The 19,672-nt window shown below is 37.6% G+C and overlaps 1 long non-coding RNA gene across 6 annotated transcripts in view; it reads right to left on the bottom strand.

Moving 5' to 3' along the window:
- LOC101747754 overlaps nt 1-19,672 on the bottom strand; it is a 106,130-nt gene that overhangs the window by 68,945 nt on the left and 17,513 nt on the right. For all 6 annotated transcript variants that reach the window (XR_006932308.1, XR_005842801.1, XR_005842792.1 and 3 more), the window contains 2 exons: nt 13,473-13,509; nt 7,831-7,894 (listed from right to left, as the gene is read on the bottom strand). This is a non-coding gene — a long non-coding RNA (uncharacterized LOC101747754). The remainder of the gene's footprint in view (nt 1-7,830; nt 7,895-13,472; nt 13,510-19,672) is intronic.

Below are 19,672 nucleotides of genomic sequence, written 5' to 3'. Positions count from 1 at the left end.
TATATATTTATTTATATTTATATATTTAATATTAGAGATTTTTTTTTTCAAGTTACAGCATTATTCTGTTTAAAATACTAAATTTGGAATTTTGAGTACAGAGAGTAAAAGTGGTTTAGAAAGCTACCTTTGTGGAGCACTTTCGTATTATAAACTTCCTTCATAGCACTGGAGGAGGATCTTAGCACCTCTTCCTTAATGTCAGTCTTTGACAAAGAAAGTGGGCATTTTTTGCAGCAAACAGCTATGGATATAGTGGCTCTAAAATCACAGTGGATTTAAGTACTTTTGTGTTTTATATGGTGGTGAACAATGCTAGTTGTTCTGGTCTTGTCTTGGTATTCAGCACATGTTACCGAGTATCATGTCTGTACACTTTAGGCATTAGAACAAGATGCCTGCTACAGTCCAGCAATCTGACTGCTGCATTTGAGGCACTGGATGACAGAAAGGGGGTTTAGGCCTTTCCCATACCAACCTGTGTTTTGGACATGCTGGCCTCTGGGCTTGCATACTGCATCCTTCATTCTGATGTTGATATTTAGGGCATGCTAGTTGCCACTCACACAATTGAAAAGTTACTCATTACCCCAATAAACTCAGAAGGGCAAAAGTAAGGCAACAAGCTTTTGACAGAAACTGGCTTTCAGGAATTATTGGCACTCTCCTAGAATATTTTATTAAAACTATATTCTTCCAGTTACTCTGGGCTAACTGCACAAAGCAGCACTGTGAAGCAATTTTCTTTTCTTTACATATTTCTTCTTAAGAGAAGCAAGCTGTAGAGTGGAGGCAATATATCCCTACACGCCTTACTTTCTCTTCAATCTACATACCATCACTGTTATAAAAACACTAGCTATATTGTTTTAGGTGAAATACTGGTGTGTTAAAATATTAAATACAATGACCTTTTGGAACAAGATACTGAATCTTTTATGTGACAGCCAGACATTTCTTTCTCAAAAAGTAAATGAAGAATACTGCAGCATTCCAGACCCTTGGAATAGAAAACAGAGAACCAGCAAGGAAATAATGAAGCAAGAGATTCTAGTGAGAAACTCCTGGCTTCTGAGAAATCATTTGTGGAAAGAAGAAAAAGATTATAGAACTTGTATCAACTTTTCTCAAGGACTAATGGACTGTTAGGTAGCTACCATAAGTCTGTAAAAGTTTATTTAGGGCAAATTGTGCTCAACTTAAGGAAATCTGTCTGGAAGACAGTTCTTTCATATTTCAGATGCACGTAATCTCAAAAAGTACAAGGATTAGATAGCTTGCATATTCTTATAAACGAAGTCTGGTAGATAACGTTCAAATAAACATCCTGAAGATTTTTTCTTATTAAGATACGGTACAAGAAACACCTTAATTCTTTTAGTATATGAATCAAGTTCATCACAGTAGCAATGCAGAGGAGTCAACCTCCACTTTGGCAACAAATTAGAAGGGATTTAGTGTGAAAATAGAGAGAAAAGAGATGGTGTTTGACCTACGTATAGAGGTGTATCGGTACCTAATCTGACAGCTGGAAAAGGTGTGGGTTGGGTATTCTTGTTTGATTGGTTTATGCACACCTATCTATGCCCTATAAAACCTTCCCAACAAAATGTTTTGCATTATTGATACATGCTGCAAATCTGAACTAGATCAAACAGTGAGAAAGTTTCTGCTCCCACAAGGCTGAGCACGCACACCTATAAGGCAGGCAGCATGCCATCATCCATGTCTCCAGTGAAGAGCAGGAAAAGCTCACTTTGCTTTGGTTTGCCTCAGCCTCTGATCCCAGGGAAGAAAGGGTACTGGCTCTGTGCCTGCTGGTTCTCAGCCCTCATTGCTGGATCTCCCCAGTCACTTGCACCCTTGCATCCTCTCCCCATCCCACAGCATCATGTCTTCTTTTACATCAAGGAGGCAGTCAAGTGCTACCCCAGGACAGTTTCTGGCCCATCATGCTATCTGAGGAGTTTAGAAGAGAGGGTCTGTCCTAAGGCTGATCCAGGTGCTGCTCTTTTATTATCATTTTTTTAATTATTATTTTCATTTTTTCCTTCAGATGCAGCCTGCCTCTTGGAAGGCAGCAGCAATATATCCCTTATGCTTCCTATGTCCTGTGGATGATCTTGTCTTCTACATTAATATTTTTTATCAGTCAATCATTACCATTTGAATATTCACTGCTCATTGTGGTCCTTTTCAACCCAGGCCATTCTACGATTCTATAATATTCAGTGCTCATTGCTATCTCTCCCATTTCCACATGATTACAGTAACATGGTGGGAAATTTACCATCTAGCTGTTCTGCATAACATAACTCATGGGATCACACTCAGCTCTAGGTTGTCAATGAAGAACTTGGATCATTTCATCTGATTTCCACCCATCGTCCCTGGGTAAATTAAGTAAATTTGCCTGGGTAATGCCATGAGTTATCATTTGACTGACACACCATCTGCAAGGTATTTGGTCTCACTTAACATAGAGTGCAAGCAAAGAAACAGAATAAAACCCCAACTTCCTAGACGCATTAAGGTATGGCTACTCTGTGTTTCTACAAGAGCATGAAGAGGGAGCCATGAATCACTTTTCAGTGTTACCTACACATCCTTTATACTTTCTTCTGTTAGTTGAATGTTGAGCAGTATCTGCCAATACTAAACACTGAGATTTTCCTGCAACTTCCATCCCCAAAACAGATGAGTAGAACCATTATTAAGCAGGTAGAGATCAATCACTGCATGCTACCACATACAGTTCTCTTTCCCTCTGTACTTCGTACTTTGCCCATTAGGCAGCCTACCAATGTTCACCTGAGTGGCTGTTCAACATTTCTTTTCCCTTTTATCTAACCATATAGAACAATACCCTCTTCAAGTGGATTTCCATGAATCTGGTATGCCCAGTGATGTTCTCCCCCACCATATGGGCTGGTCCAACATCACCTAAGCCCTTTTTAATTTTCATGTTTTATGTTGCAACTGCAGTACTATTGATGACTGTAGCAGTGGATATCTGAGCCAAAGTCGATTGCAGTCTATTGAGTTTTTCCATTGACTAGACTTTGGACTGTATGCTTCAATTCTCTGTACTAACAATTAAGAAGTTAATTAAATAACCCTAAACACAAATAAAAGCTGTATCCAGGCAACGCATGAATTGACATTCGTTAGTACATCCCACACTTTACTTGTAAAATGTGCTCTTTATTTGTCTACTACAGGTCAATTAGTTAGCATGTCTGAGAATGCCAGATGATAGCTAAGTAATCTGAGACTGAGAGCATGAGAAAGGAAATTGGTGGCTAACCAAATAACCACCATCATGTTTTTAATACCCTATGATAAATTTGTATTTAGGTTGTACAACAGAAATCATCTTGTTGAGTTTTACAAGACATGTAAAATTGGGAATTAAAACAAAGAATAAGAATATGGGCTGAATAGTGATTTTATTTTGTTCTTAATGGTGAGCATCAGAGCTAATTCTACAGAAAATATCAATATGAAGAAAAAAAGAATTTAACCTTACAGGACATCTGTCTTCCTACCTCTCTAGGGTTTCTGATGCTTATCACTCTGGTATTTGACTTCAGTTGGAAAAAAAGTAATTCCCTATTCTGTAGATCATAGAAGTCTTGATGGACTGTACACAATGAGTAATTCCATGTTCTTATTGAAAACAGATTTTTTATGAAAAGAAGAAAAATTACAAGTCTTGTACTTTGCTCTGTCATTCCTTTTGAGGAGAAATCTTTCTATACCATTACCTGCAGTACAAAATATTCCTTGTTCTTAGTGTCATTGAATAATTATAGAATGGTGACACTGGAAACAGTCTGAAATGCAAACATAGAACCTTTTCTGTCATGTCAAAAGAAAATGGTAAGCAATTAATGTCTTATGAACTACGTTTCCAAAACAAATAGCTTCATTCTATTATCACTGCCACAGAGCTGCAAAACGCTGCGACACATTTTCACAGTTATTCACAATAAATTCAAATGCTCCTTATGAACACAGATGTGTGATAAACTACTAAGAAATTCAACAACGAAAGAAGGCAGCACTCAAAAACAATCTAAAGCACTCTGTTGTCTCCCCAAAAAGTCCAACAAGTCAGAAGATACAGAGGAGTAGCTGAAAAGTGGATAACAGCCAGAGAAGAGATGGAAGATAAAAAGTGGTATTCCAGCAAATAGTAATAACCAGCTAAACCAGGACAATGATGCACAGAGCTAATGTGAAAGAGTTGTTTAAAAATGCTGCTTGTTTGTATTCATAAAAGAAAAAGATTGAATAAAGTAGTAACCCTCTGTTTCTGCTCTGCATAAATGTTACTTACAATACTACGATTTTTTTGAGACCCTTAACATGCATCTTTTGTATTTAATGAATATGTAAGACTACAGAATCATATTAACTTTTTAATATTTACACATTCATTATTTTTCATATGTATTTAAAAACACTTCAATCACTTTTATACAGAAGGTAAGCTGATGACAGCTGCCAGGATTGAAATGAATCTTGTATCTCAAACTTATCAGCTAACGCCTAAAGCAAATAGTGAAAGCAGCCTCTTAGTCACCACACAATTACCTCCAGCTGCCAAAAAAAACCTGAATATTGAAATTTTGGTACTCAAAAGGTGAAGTTATCTGAAATGTGAAATCCTTAATGGGCCATGAGAAAAGTATTCTCGCTTTTACTTAAAAGATTACCATAATTCTCATGCATGTCCACATAAACAATTACGTTTATGTTGCCATAAACATAATCTACAACTTAGCTACCAAAGTAGTAAAATTACTTGCACATTTGAAAACTATGAATATGAGAAAAATACAGTCGAAACTGAAAGGACAGTGAACTATAAATTAACAGCAACTTTCCCTAAATAAAAGACAGTAGTTGGCAGAATATTGTGGCTGGTTTGTTTGTTTTTCGCCTGGGTTAATAGAAGGTGATGAGATACTGAATCACTCTGGGAGGTTTTAGCTGACATTCCATGAATTGATCTATGCAACATGTCAAGTAATCCTAACCACGTAAAGCACCAGCTTACTTATTCCACAAAAAAAGCACAAATATATTGGTTTGGAGAGTGCCTTAGTAGCCTAATTTATTTGGCCTACAAGGGTCTTTAAATACAACCAAGTAGACATGAACAGAGTCCAGGCCAGAAACCTACATTGCCAACATATGACAGAGCTGAACCCAATTAAACATACTCTGCTGAGATATATACAAAATAATAATATCTGCTTTCTGGAAGAAAAAAAAAATAATGTTTTGCTTACAGACATGCTTTTCTTCAGTTAGAAGAAAAGAATTACCTGTTTCTGCTCAGATACATTGTTGCACATTTTTTAATCTAGATTAACCAATAGTCAGTAAGAAAGACACATACTTTAATTCATGCAAATATAGACATAAGTCATAACTGCTCTACATTCAAGTCGGTCCTTCTGCTATAGCCTTCTGAGTGCAGTACATGCTTTCTGGCTCCAAGTTTAGACACAGATCCAAGCTACTGTTGTGGGATCCAAATGTGAGACCATGTGGATCCACCTTGCTACTTTCAACCTCTCTTCCAAATGATTTCCATCGAAGAAAAGGTCACTTTTTTTGGCTACAAAATTTTCTGGCAAAGTAATTTTAATTGCTTTTCATATTACCATTTCTTTTCCATCTCTCTTATTATTCCTGGGGAGATGGAATTAAGTGTACTGAATTAATTTTAAGCTGACATCTAGTTCTCACTTCGTTAAAAAGCTCTGTTACATGTTCCCAGTATTTGACAATCTATCCTTTACATATTGAGCATTGTAGAGAACTTGAAGTAATAGCTGTGTGAGTCAAGCTGCACTAAAATCTGTTTTCAAAATGACTTAAGGTTTTCCTCATATCAACAAACATTTAAGTGATGGAGGAGTTAGGTAGGAAATGTGTTACATTACCCACATAGGCAGCCAATTGGTCCAAGTTGTAAAGACATCTAGAACCTGCTAGTTAGTCACACTGTACTCATACCCTGGATCAAAAGCTATGCTCCATGTTGCTGTTCCTGTTAATGAACCTGCAAATGTATTTCTGGTTGTGGACTCTATTCTATTCTTCTTAAAACAAGCAAGCAAAACAATAAAGTAATTTTCATAATAGTAGAATAAGCTGCAATTCTCCAATGCAGAGACAATGAATCAGGTTCTGTATTTGTCTTATGGGCATAAGCCCTATGTAAAAAATATAGCTTGTTTATACATTGAGAATCCAAACATAGCTTACTGCAAACACTTAAAATAAAGCTTCAGTCATTAACTAGGATTAGAATAACAAAAGGTTTTCTTTGTTTGCATACTGAAGGGAGTCTTTGATAATACTCCCATAGATAATGACAGAGCAAGTAAAAAGGACTCCATTTGTCACCAGTGGCCTTTCTGTTCCAGCTTTCCTATACATAAGCTCTTGACCACTTCTGTATGTGAATAAGGCAGTGGTCTCAATAATATCCTTGCTGACCTGATATTACAGTAACAAAGTGTTGAGACACTTCCATCTCTCCTCTGCAGCATCAAGAAACAGCAGGTCCTGCAACTCTGCCGTTGACTGAAGTAGGGAACCTGTGAGCTAATCACCCAAGGTTCTAGCCTCCAATACTTCTCAAGACTGTAGATGATCATGCATGTCCACAGTTAAGTCCTGATTCTGGCACCATAACTCATCATGAAGGAATTAATGACAATTTTCAATATTTTTAAAATACTTCTTATGTACCTTTATTTTTTGAGGTCACTTGCTTTCTAGTGAATTTCTAATCGGGGGACATTTCCTTATTCATTGTGTGTGTGTGTGTGTGTGTGTGTGTGACCAATAGATTCTATACTTTGTTGTACTGAATGTTTGAACTACAATTGTTCAAACATAAGTACCTTCAGGAAAAAGTTGCCTTTCCTGAGTTATATTGACAGCTAATTTTACCACAGAACAAAGTCATGGGCACAAAGAGTGTTTACCACCAAATTTTAACGTTACAATCTTAGTTTAACACTAATAGAAAACAAGAATAAATCTATTTTCTGGTTTACAATTTGAAAGTGTTAACAGTTAATACGGAACTTATAGTGTCTTAACGGAAATGAATTGCAATTGAGGAATGTAATACATCTCTGATTCTGAAATAAAATCCGGCTTAGAATGGAGGCAGTAGACATTTGAATGAGTAAAATAATCAATGTATACACACAAACATATATGTAAGAAGGCTTAAAGAGGCAAATAAAAAGATTTTTCTGATATCTTGATTTTGAACCAGGTTTTGGTTCAAAGTGATTTGACAGTTTGTCACTGATTTCAACATGAGTAGAATTAGCTCTCTGACATTGGAGTTTCCGAAGCTGCATGGCTCCTTCTTGCATAGTTTTACAACTGTGTCTGTTCTCTAGCTTTTCAGATCCCTGTTCTGGATTTTGATTTGTGAAGCCAACTCATTAGCAGTGTTCTTTTAAGAAGGTGATTTCTTTTTGCCTATTTTCTCTATAAAGTATAAGAAGGCTAAATAACCTCCAATGACACACACTCCTTCACTGACAGTTCCTCAAAATGACACTCCTGATTTGAATGTCTCTGCCAAAAGAATTGCTGGCCTAAATCAATCTACATTATCAGCCTTCAAAGTCTGGCCTAAGACATCCTGACAATAATTTATACCACTCCATCAGGTTTGCAGTCACAGACAGACAAATACAGTGTTGATAAAGTTTTCAAACTGTTCAGTAATTTAAGATTCTTTGTAGAACTTGGGAAAACATTTCAGGCTCTAGGAGCTCTTACCTTGTTGGAAGAAGGATACAAACTCATAGATCACTGGAGGAATGTTATTCGGTTATGAACTCACCTACGTAAAACCAAGAAAATTCTATTAAGGGGGAAATCAACTTCCACCTTTGTCACCATATAGTAAAAGTCACAATTTCTACCACAGTCTTCTCTGTGATGGTATTACTGCCCACAGTGCTGCCACAAGAAAAAATAGTTCACTTTGATATTATTACTTGTAATAATAATAATTCCACTCTAAGAAGGTTTTCTACTTTTGCCCATAGCTTGTATTTGTACCCCACAAGCATATACTACCCATCAAAGGGAAAGTCACTTGTGTATAACACCGGGTGGCCTGAGTTAAAGCTCTGTATTAACTTGGAAGCAAACCAAGTCAAAATTAAACTATGTGATTTCTTCAGAAGTTCAGAGGAGTACACACGGTATTGCAGGCTCCTTGGCAGGGCAGTAGGGAGTCTTTTGCAGTCCTGTACATTCCTGGGAACATTATTTTCTAAAGGATGGTAGAGTCTCAGTCACTCGTTCCAAGTCTGTGACTGGAACTCCCAAACCAGATGTGCCTGGCCTTCACATGGCTGTACAGATTTAAATTCAATAAATGTTTCCAATCATTAGAGGACAGAATGAGGACCAAGTACACTTGCAGACTTTATGCTCGGCTCATCTCTCTTAGACATGCGTGAAAAGGTAGGGAGCAGGCAGGGAGGAGGGAGAAGGGGAACGGAACAAGCATATGCACAGAAGCAGTGCATGAGAAAACACTGCCAAGGCCAGCAGGGCAAATGTCCCTGGTGTGCTAAAACATTCAAGCACTGTGTTCTCATCCTGACCTCTCTGGCTATGTGCTCTGCCTATTCCAGTAAACACAACAAAGCCAGGACGCAGACTGAGTGCTGGGCCACAGTCGTTTGTATCATCTTGCTCTTAGCATGTTCCCTGGCATGGCTATGGTGCATTTGAAGGCATGCTCTCCCCAGTCAGTGCTTGGTCCTGGCTCAGGGGATAGTTCATATGAGGCACTGCCCATGGTTTGAAGCCTGGATGCAGCCACCTCACTTGAAAGAGCCAGAAGCAGGGGGCATAAGGAAGGACGTGAATTTAAGCTCACAGACACAAGATGCACTGTGTTGTATCACTTGGCCACAGAGCCACAGAATCACACCTGGCCTGTTAGATAGTACAGATACCTCTATTCTGAAAGTTAGGCGGTACACCAGGTCTCATACATTGCTCTAGCAAAGTACATGAAATTAAAACATGCAGGTAATAGAATACATATTTACAGGTACTGTTGATTAAAACAGGTTGCCAACAAGGAATGCCTGGTGTGTCCACCTTCTGTCTCTGTTGGCTACAAGACAGCTTTTCAGATACTGTGAACCCTCTCTCCTGACACAAAAATTTAACAAACGGCGGGAAAGCCTCTTCTGAGAGGACTTTCCTCTTCTCCTGTGTCTACCCAAGGGCTGCCTATGGCCACCTGTGATACACTCTGCAATATGGAGTTGTATGGCATTTCAGAAGAGGCAATAGAGAAGAGATTGGTCAAAGTATGTGCAAATAGCCCCGTGTGCCAAGAAAGTGATGGAGGGATTATCTTCTAGCATTCTTTTTTTTTTTTTTTTTTTTTTTCCCATGGATAATATTGAGTTGTGCACTGTATATTTTCTTGCTAACATGCAAGGCTTTGAAAGCCATGCAGAAGGGTTTACTGTGAAATGCATACCTTTATTTGAAGGATTACTAACTGACAGTGGATTGAATGAAATTTCACTGTGCTGCCATACGCTGCTGTTCAGAACAGCAATCTTGACATAAATTCTGCTTTGGATTTTGCAGGGATTCTTTTCTTTTGCTCATTTGTTTTTGCAAGGTGCCTCACTCTGACTTGCCAGCTCAAAACACATTTCCTACTCATCACTTTCCCTGCAAAAGCATGCTTCAGCTGGCAAATTAATAAGACTGTGCTGAAAAACAATATTCTTCTGAAGTTGCCTATACGTTCTTCTAAAGAGAATTCATGCTTTGAAATATATGTTTTATTTATGGAATGTCCGTTGGAAATCAGGCCAGGAAGTTGCAGCTGCTGAGAAGTCAGATGTTCTGTTTAATTTTTAAACAAAATCCTAAACAATGTATTCTAGTATAAAGAAGGCTTTTATGAATCATGAGTAATTTTCTGCTGATGGAAATATGATTGGTATCTCATATAAGTTATTACTTCCCTGTCCTGCCTCCGCTCTTTCCTACTGAGTGTATCTAGCAATCTATTCTTGCTATTTATAACACGTCAAGGTAGCCTGATAACTGAAAAGCAAAAAAGACTGTTCCCATTCAAAAAGTCTTTCTAATGTTGCTTAGTTCCTCATCACCTGTCACATGTCATCACCTTAAACTACAGAAGTTCAACAGAACTGAGGTGAAGAGTTTGCACTACTTACCAAATTTTGAATCTTTTATCTACAAGCTGTATTATCAAAACATAAATTATCATTTCAATCACTTACATGATCTTTTACACTGAAATATCTCAGAATACCCAGCTTTTTCAGTTGAATCATAGCACCAGATATTTATTCTCCACTCCCTTACACAATTGTCTCTGTATTAGTTGCCTGTTACCTCAAGACTGTACCTTTCTCAGGTCCCTGATAAACTTACTTCATAAGGAGACTTATTGCACTTATATTTATAGTACTTTTAACCCATGTCAAAAGTGGCTGCATAATCCTGCTGCAGGATGAGAAAAAGAGTTGGAATAAACCAAGGTGTTATGCTTCTTCTGTCTGGGCTTTAAATATTACAATAACTGAAGTCTATTTTAATACACTGAAATAAATAACCTAAAAATAAATTAAAATAAAATGTTTTATTAAAAAAACATTGCAGCATGGCAAAAAATAGCTTTTACTACAGAAGGCACAATTTATTGGGCTGGCAAACTCAGCACAGTAACACTCTAATACCACTGCCTCATTTCTGGATCAGAACATGTGCATGAGTATAGCAGATGAGCTAAGTGAACACAGCACCATATGCACATTTCTATCAACATATCCTGTCTTTTCTGAGGGACCTTTCTTTTGGCTGTTTGCATAAATAATAACCACTTCCTCAGAGAGAAAAACTAGCTGTATCCAAATGGAAATCAAGTTCATCCATTATTTGAGATGTTGAAACCATGGACTAATTTTAAATAGGTACCTACTTAAATAGGGTTTTTCCTTAAGAAGCTTAAACCCCAAAGTAGTGGCAACTTTGACAGCTGCAATAGTGAAGTCTGCACTCGTAGGAGGAAGCAAGTAATAGCTAATAAAGCAGCACAGTAAAGCAACACTAAGGCTTAAGAAATAACAACATGATAACAGGAGGAGGGGGAAAAAGGAAGAAAAATAAGTCCTTTCACATCTTCAGGAAGGAAGGATGAGATTTTATTTCACAGATTATCCCTTTTATCTTCATCTCCCCCTGCAAGCGTGCCTGGATGCACAGAGCCTACTAAACTGTACTGATATGATTTTACTTTATTACTCTAAAATGGTCTCCCATCAGAGTGTCAGTCCTCCTATATGAAAATACAAAGAAAATAGTCTCTGATCCTTTGGTCATAAATCACTTCCATCAGGCAGCATACCCTCAAGTAGAATGAAAAGTTACAAATGTCTACTGGAGCAAAGAGAAGAACAGAGCCTAGGCACATTGGTGACAGATCCCTCCACTGAGGCCAAGGCCCCATGTCCCTAGAAGGCATCATAGGTACCATCATTGTTGACAGCTAGGGTGGACTCAGAAACCACAAAGAAACCACTTGGAAAGTTGTGGCAGCTAAGATACCTCAAACAGCCAGAGCCTTGTACACCAGTAGATACAAGGTGTTGGCCTTGGCTGTAACAGGCAGCAGACTTGGCATCACACAAACAGTCCAGGCTCCAGGACATCTCAGTCTTTGACTTTGTCTGGACTTAGTTTGCCTACATCTGTGCTTGTTGGTTGCAATAGAAAATATCTAATAGCCTTGTGACTGTTAATCTGGTTTCTTGCATCATCCATCTGCTTAGCACTGTACATTTGCATCACATAATGCTTGTCACTGTAATGATGTATCAAAGACCCCAGCACAAAGACACAGCACATTGATCACCTGCCAAGCCCCTGTCCCTACCATACTGAAGCTTTTAATCTTAGGATGGTGGGGGCAATGAGCAGATCACAAAAAACACCAAAAAAAGAAAAGCTGCAGAGTTTCTTTGTATATGAACTGCATATAATTTCAAGTATACAACAATCAACTCCTGCCTTTGCATATACTATCCTTAAAATAATGCTGAGTGAAACAAAACAGTGGGAATTCAAGCAGCTTTTCTGTAACTTAAACTCAGCAAACAGGTAACCTTACAAGGCAAGAGAAGAATATAGATATGCAAAAAGCTCCCTGCAGGAAAATGTGCTTTCGGCACTTATTTCTATTTCTTAGAAGTGGTGTTTTACAGAAGAGAGGTTGATTGCAATAAGGCATAAGCCCATCTACCTTTACAGAGAAACAAAACCCTGAAGCAACTGGAATTTGCTAGGATCACTGATAGTCATATTGCCCAGCATCATATTATTTGGAAAAGCTGAAATAATAAACAGTTTTAAAGCAATGGTCTTTCGTAAAGAACCTCTGGAAAAGATTGCTGCTACCTGCATAGCTCTTTTGTGAGTGTGCAAAAAATACTAGGGACGTTCAGTGAGTGTGGGCTAGAGGGAGAGGGGGCTTTGCATACTCTAGAGAAGAAGAATGCAAAGTTTCAACAGGTCTCACATTCTTGTATGTACAAAATATATCAAGCGAGTATATAATTAAAGAGACAGAGAGAGAGAAGAAGAGTGGAATTAAGATTCACCCAGCAGAGGCAAATGCTTCTTTTGCATAAATCTCAGGTGGCTTTTATACATAACTCTCAGGTACTGAATATAGAGTGTACACTCACTAACTGCACACAACTCAAACTTGATCACTGAATTACTGTGTTAGTTTCTCTCTACCCTGGAAAATGAAATGCACGGAACTGCAACAGTTAGCAGCAAACTTCTCATCTACATTATAATCTCTTAATAACAAAGTAGGTAAACAAGCCTCCTTTCACCAAGACATGCTGGCACCCAGATTTAGTTTTTCTCTTCTTGAAGCTCAAGCAGACTTTCCCTTACTTTTCTGACAAGATCCTACTGGTTGCTTCCTTTCTCTTTTTGAAAGAATCCATCTCTATTTGGCATCCTTTCTTAGTCTGCTCTTTCTGTTCTCCCACCGTTTACTCATATGAGCAATGATTTTCAATTTTCTTGTTTGCCTTTCTCTATTGCCCTGCCTTTAATGACATTATGCGTCATTAAATATCACTCCGTTAAAAATTTAAAAAAAGAAAATGAGAAAGAAGTTAGAGTTCTTGATTAAGTTCACTATTTAATCAAAAACTGGCTTTTTCATTACCTCTGTTAGTTTCTTCATGTTACACTCTGCTTATTAACAAAAATAGCAGTTTGAAAAGGAATGAAATGCCCTGTTTTCTTATTTTGTCTTTCCCATTACTCAAAATCTCTACCACTATAGGAAGTTTACAAACAGTTCAGCAAGAAAATAAAATACTGACCTCTTGTTTGCAGAGTACTTCTACACAATTAATAAGCCTGTGGGGAAAAAGAAAATAGTATTTATTTCATAATCTTGTATAATCAAAGTCAAGTATCTAAAAACAAAACATAAAGTGAGATATACTCGAAACCTTCAAAAGGTTGGTCAAGCATATGCATTTGAAATATTTACATAGTACAAACAGAAACATAAAAAAAATAGACCAGATATAAATTACAGACTCTCTAAATATTTCTTTTGTGGTTGAGATACAAGAAGCTTTCCCTGGGATTACTAATCTGTTGTTAGAAAGTTAAAGTGATGATATACTAAATGAAGATAGTTACCTTATCTAATAATGATTTCTATAAGGATGATAAAAAACCAGTGAATTAAGGAAATTGATATTTTTCTTTTTTTCTTCAGTGGATTGTTCAGTGTACCTCTGGAGCTGCTGAATTAAAACTAGGACACGTCAGTTGGATGTATGGATGGGGGAAACAAACATAAGTCAATCATTTCCTTCTATCATCTTTGCTGAGTAATTTAATGGATAAATTCATCATACCATAGCTCATGGTCATTTTCTCCATTGTGTGTGATATTGAACATGTCACAAGACAAAACTAAATGATATGTGAAGGTATCTGCTTTGAAGTTTCTCAGAGACACAAGAGAATATCATGATTTATCACCCTCACCCCCTTCAATCGCTTCACTTCTTTTACACAGAATCATAGGATGGCTTAGATCAGAAGGGATCTTAATGATCATCCAGTTCTAACCCTCACTGTGGGCAGCGTTACCATCCACCAGGTTGCTCTTGGCCTTGAACATCACCAGGGATGGGGCATCCACAACTTTTCTGTGCAGCCTCTGCCAGTGCCACACCACTCTCTGAGTAAAAAAAAAAAAAAAAAATCCCTCCTAATATTTAAGATAAACCTCCCCTCTTTTAGTTTAAAGCCTTTTCTATTTGTACTATCACTATCAGACTGTAAAAAGTCAGCCTCACTCTGCTTATAAGCTACCTTTAAGTAATGCAGGGCCATGATGGGGTCTCCCCAGAGCCTTCTCTTCTCCCAGCTAAAGAAGTCCAGCTCCCTCAACCTTTCTTCATAAGAAAGGTTCTCTAGCCCTCTAAGTATCCATGAAGCCCTTCTTTGGACCCTCTCCAACAACTCCACATCTTTCTTGTGTAACACGCTCCAGGGGACATCACTTGTGACCAGCCTTCACTTGAACATAGAGCTGTTGACCACAAATCTATGCCTTTGACCATCCAGCCAATTTCACCAAACAGTCTACCCTTCAAATCCATAAGGATGTGGTGTGGGATCATGTGAAAGGCCTTGCACAAATCAAGGTAGACTACATCTTTTTTTTTTTTTTTTTTTTTTGTCTACCAGTGTCATCACCCCATCGTAGAAGGCCATCAGATTGGTCAAGTACGATCTGCCCTTGGTGAAGCCATGCTGGTTGTCTTGGATCACATTCTTGTCTTTCTTGTGCCCTTAACATTGCTTCCAGGAAGATCTACATGATCTTTCCAGGCACAGATTTGAGGCTCACTGTCCTGTAATTCCCCTGCCTTCCTCGGTCCTTTTTTAAAAATGGGAGTGATTTACCCAGTCACCAGGGATTTCATGTGGCAGTCACAGCTTTTCAAATATGGCAGAAAGCAGCTCAGCAACTGCATGAGTCAGTTCATTCAGGACCCTGGGATGCATATCATGTGGTGCCATAGACTTGTGCACATTCAGTCACACGAGGTGGTCTCAGATTTTCTCTTCTCTTACAGTGGGAGGGAATTCACTCCCCTGACTCCTGCCTAAATGTTCAGGGATCTGAGAGTTGTGGGAAGCCAATCTACCAGTGAAGTCAGAAGCAAAGAACATGTTGAGTACTTCAGCCTACTCTATTACAGCTGATTCTCTCTTCATGTTTTTAAGAAAACGCGTATGAATCTCTGTGTACATCTTAAAACTCCGTATAAAACAAGATCTTGATGAATCTCTGCCTCTAAAATGACTTACAGACTGTAGGATGATATTTTTCCGAAGACTCTAACAATCGTCCATTTTTTGGATTAGTATACTGGAAAATCTAATCAGTATTAGTTTGTTCAGTCATTAGAAACATGTACTTCATCAGTGTTGAAAGTTTGATAAATATCTCAGTAGGCTTTGTTTTCAGAGAAAACCAATGCAGCCCAGAGCAAATGATAAGTTGGATGTGTACATGTGATAATTTTGGCTCAGATCTACCCTTCTGATCTAAAGAGCTTCAGTGATGGGCTATACCTTCCACTGGACTACTCCTTAAGGTCTATTCTTTCCCTTCTTTCACTTTGACTCTATCATTAGCTATTTATTTCATCTGTGTGAAAGACAATACTTTGCTCTTGTTATCAGTTGCTCATTGCTCTTGTTATTGCTTAGAAGGTTCTATCTCCACCCGTTTAGGAGTTAAAAATCAATAATACAGTAAAGAAAAATTAATATTTCGGTGAAAGTGACTGTTGCGCCTCTGTGGAAGGCAATCTCAGAGATAACGTTGTCACTATTTGTACTGTTCCAATTGTGTCTCCACAATAATTTATTTTCAGACTCTCACGATGCTAAGTTTACTAAAACAACTTTATATTTTCACCAATTTTCAAGAAAGAGAAAGAATTCTTTATTATTCATCAACAGTATTTAAAGCTTGTAAAGTGGTTCCATTAACATAATTATTTTCATGCTTTCAGTGTTTCCCTAATAGTTTTTGCTATTCTTCCACTTCACTAGTTCTGCTAAATTCCAGCTCCACTTTAGTCTAACACTGACTTTCCCTTCTCCATGTTTCTCCTTCAGGATATTTCCATGATCAGGCCAGTGTTCTCCACTCTTCATGTATTTGTTTTATTTCTTTTTCTTTTCTTTTTATTTTTTTTCCTATGGAATTTCTTTCTTCCTATTTCAGCCAAATCCTCCCTCCAGGGGACCTGAGTTCTATATCTGTACTTAACAGTTTTTCCCCTTTCATCCTCTCCAGCTGCCTGATTCAGTGTCTCAAGAAATCCCATACCTCCTCCATCTCATCGATTTTCTTCAAGAAAGTGTTGAAAGGATGCATCATTTCACTGCTCCCATCTTTCCTCTGTCGTCTTGTGTATTTTTTATTCATCTGTTTTTTTCAGAAGCTCATCCATTATTTTAGAGATCAGAAACTTCTGAAATAAATGAAAATGGCAATCTTCATGGAAATCACATGCAAATCAATCTTGAAGTGGACTTCGAAAATACATTCAAACTGATGATAAATATTGGAAGTAGGGATATTCGGAAGACAAAGTATGCTTCAGAGTTCTGGAAAACATTGGATTACGTTCAGTATCCCATTAGAGGCACTCTGGAGACTACAATATTGGAAGGCTTCCATTTCTCACTATATTTTTATAGTCCATATTTACGTCCATATCTACATGCGCCAACCTTTTCTATAAACCATCCTGATATTCTTAAAGAGAAGGTTTATTGAGTCTAGCACAATCTTTAATGTAAAAGAGTATGTCCACAGGCTACAACTTCATAAAAAGGAAGTGGCAGGTCTTCACAGAGAGGAATAAAAGCTGAAGGTAGTAAGATAATTTAAAGGCTGGAAGAAATATTTGCAGTAAGGCAAAATAACGCTTTAACTGACTGGCTTGTGAGGAATATGTACTTCATGAATTAAGAATTTTGTGCATTAGGAACATTCTCTGTTACAGAGTCGTTATGAGACACATTCTGGGCAAGAGCTTGGTAACCATAGGACTAACTGTATTTATTGAATGAAAAGTATACCTGTTAACAACTGAATTGCACGGTGAAGTCCCTCTGGCCAGAGGCAAGTTGTATAGCAGTAATGTCTTGAAATTCAACAGTGCTATAACTAATCCTACTTCTTTCACAAAATCCTCCATTAAATGGTGTAGGAAGGCTAATTTGCATATATTCCCCAAATCAAATGATTTGTTTACATGCCACAGGTTTATTTCTGCAGAGGGCCAGGAATTTCCTGTTGATTTCAAGAAATCAATGTTTTGACATTCCTCCATATCAATATATAAATTCTCAAAAACATACTTGAGCTCCTCAAAGAACGTAAATTTCATAAAATGTGTTTTCATTGTGTACTGGTTAGATGGACCTCATTCAGAAATTTTATATGAACTATGCTCTTATATTTGAAATTTATAATTAAATCCAAATGTCAATTTGATTTATTTTTAAAATTTCTCTCAAACCCCTTATTAGGTAAGAATACAGTTCTACAAAATACAGCATAGAAAAAATTAGATCCTCAAAAGCTGTAGAGTACAGGCACACAGTTCTGCATGAAAGCGCCTGATTCAATAACCTTCAGCTCCGAGTTAAAACTATCAAAATAATTTACAAATATGAAAATGACATCATCTGTATATTTTCCTATTTAGATTCTCCAAAGGGTATCCAGAACTACTACTTTGACTTTTTAACACGTTTGTAGGCACTCATAAGAGTACAGCAATTTAAAGAAAACTTTCATTTTACGTCAGCAGTATTCACACTGCTTGAAAAAATTGGCTATGATAGTATTCCCATTTTATGTATACACTCTATCAATTTCTGCTCTGTCTTTGCTTTACCAACTAACGTGAACATTTAAAGGCAGGATAAAGTAAACCATTTTTGCACTCCTTTAAATATCGAGCTAACCTTTAGCTTTAATTAAAATCAAGTTTTCAAGAGCCTTGTCTTCAGTTTGTAAAAAGTAAACATACTCTTTACAACAGAGCATTTAGGTCTTGGCCGCTCAGAGGTTTGTAAGCATGCATGCCCAACGCCAAGCAGCAGGATTTTGCATTGCACAACCTAAGCCTTAGCAGGCAGGCCCTTCCAAAAGGGAGATTTTTGTTCCTAAGAAAATGCAAAGCTGGTCCCTAGTCTCTCTCAAATCCCATAAATCAGTTTGTGACTGAGAACTACTTAGACTGATGATTGTACAAAGGGTTAGAGTGAGAAAAAACAGGAGGCACTGAGACCATTTGTGGCACTGGGGAAGGTAGTACATATCAACAGGGTGGGAAAGCCTAGTTTGGATATGCTGAACGTAAATGGTAGATATGACAAATAAAATAGCAACATGTTCATACTAGTAAAGTCATATTACATCCTGCAACTTAACTGTTATCAGTGCTAGTTATTTTAACAAGCCACTTTGACACATAATAAAAAATTTTGCACTCACTGTGTACAGTTTTGAAGCAAATAACAAAACTAAGGACAGTATTATTGGCATGATTTTTTATTTTTTTTTTGAGGATTTGTCTGGGTGGGAGCTCTGACAATCTGAACAATAGCTTAGTTGCTGTGTTTATTTTTTCCACGAGCTTTTGTACTAGTTAACACTACCTGACTACATAGCAAGCCTTTGCTTAATTAACAAAAGGTAGCTTGGTTAATCCAACATCTTATACCAGACAAACAATTTAAGAGAGACTGTTTGCCCAAAGGCGTCTGCTACTGTAAACTGAATGTAGGGCTCTATGAAATACACTGTGTTGTCACTGTTGGACGTCAGCAGACATTCTCAAGATTTACATTAGCATTATCTTAATAAAGAACCTGGTCCTGTATTTACATGTACAAGATTTTTTCTTTTGCTTAGCCTAACAATCCCTATCACTTAATAAATGACTTCCTAGGAAAGCACGTAACTATTGATCAATTCCACACTTTCCTGCCTCTTGGTATAAGTAGTTCTAATAATCATTCGGCCAACAGCCACTCACAAATTTTCTTAACATGACTCTCTAAGAAGACTTGGATCAGTGGTACAGTTTTTAATCCCTGTGCCCACATCTAAATTCAAGAAGAGACCTCATATAGAGAAAAGAGGGTTCCTTAACTGGAGGGGAAAAAATGAAAATGAACAACTACAAAAAAACCTCAAGGAAACACTCAAGCACAGCTCTTCATCTGTTGGCCTGCTTGTATTTCCATTCCTGTGAACAGACACACCCCTAAAACAAAACCTCCTGGCAGATCAAAGGCAACCTACAGTAACTGGCCTTGTTATACAATTAAAATTGCATTAAAGGTCCTTTATCAATATTGCCTTTATGCTTCTTAAAACACGCAGCAGGTTTTAATCACAGACCACTCACCAATATGCTGCTCTTCACGGATATAAGCAGCCACTCTAAATCTCTAC

Source organism: Gallus gallus, chromosome 1 (genome assembly GCF_016699485.2).
Source record: "Gallus gallus isolate bGalGal1 chromosome 1, bGalGal1.mat.broiler.GRCg7b, whole genome shotgun sequence".
Classification (NCBI taxonomy): Eukaryota; Metazoa; Chordata; class Aves; order Galliformes; family Phasianidae; genus Gallus; species Gallus gallus.
The sequence above is the reverse complement of the archived record's forward strand: the minus strand, read 5'-3'. Positions and strand labels throughout refer to the sequence as shown.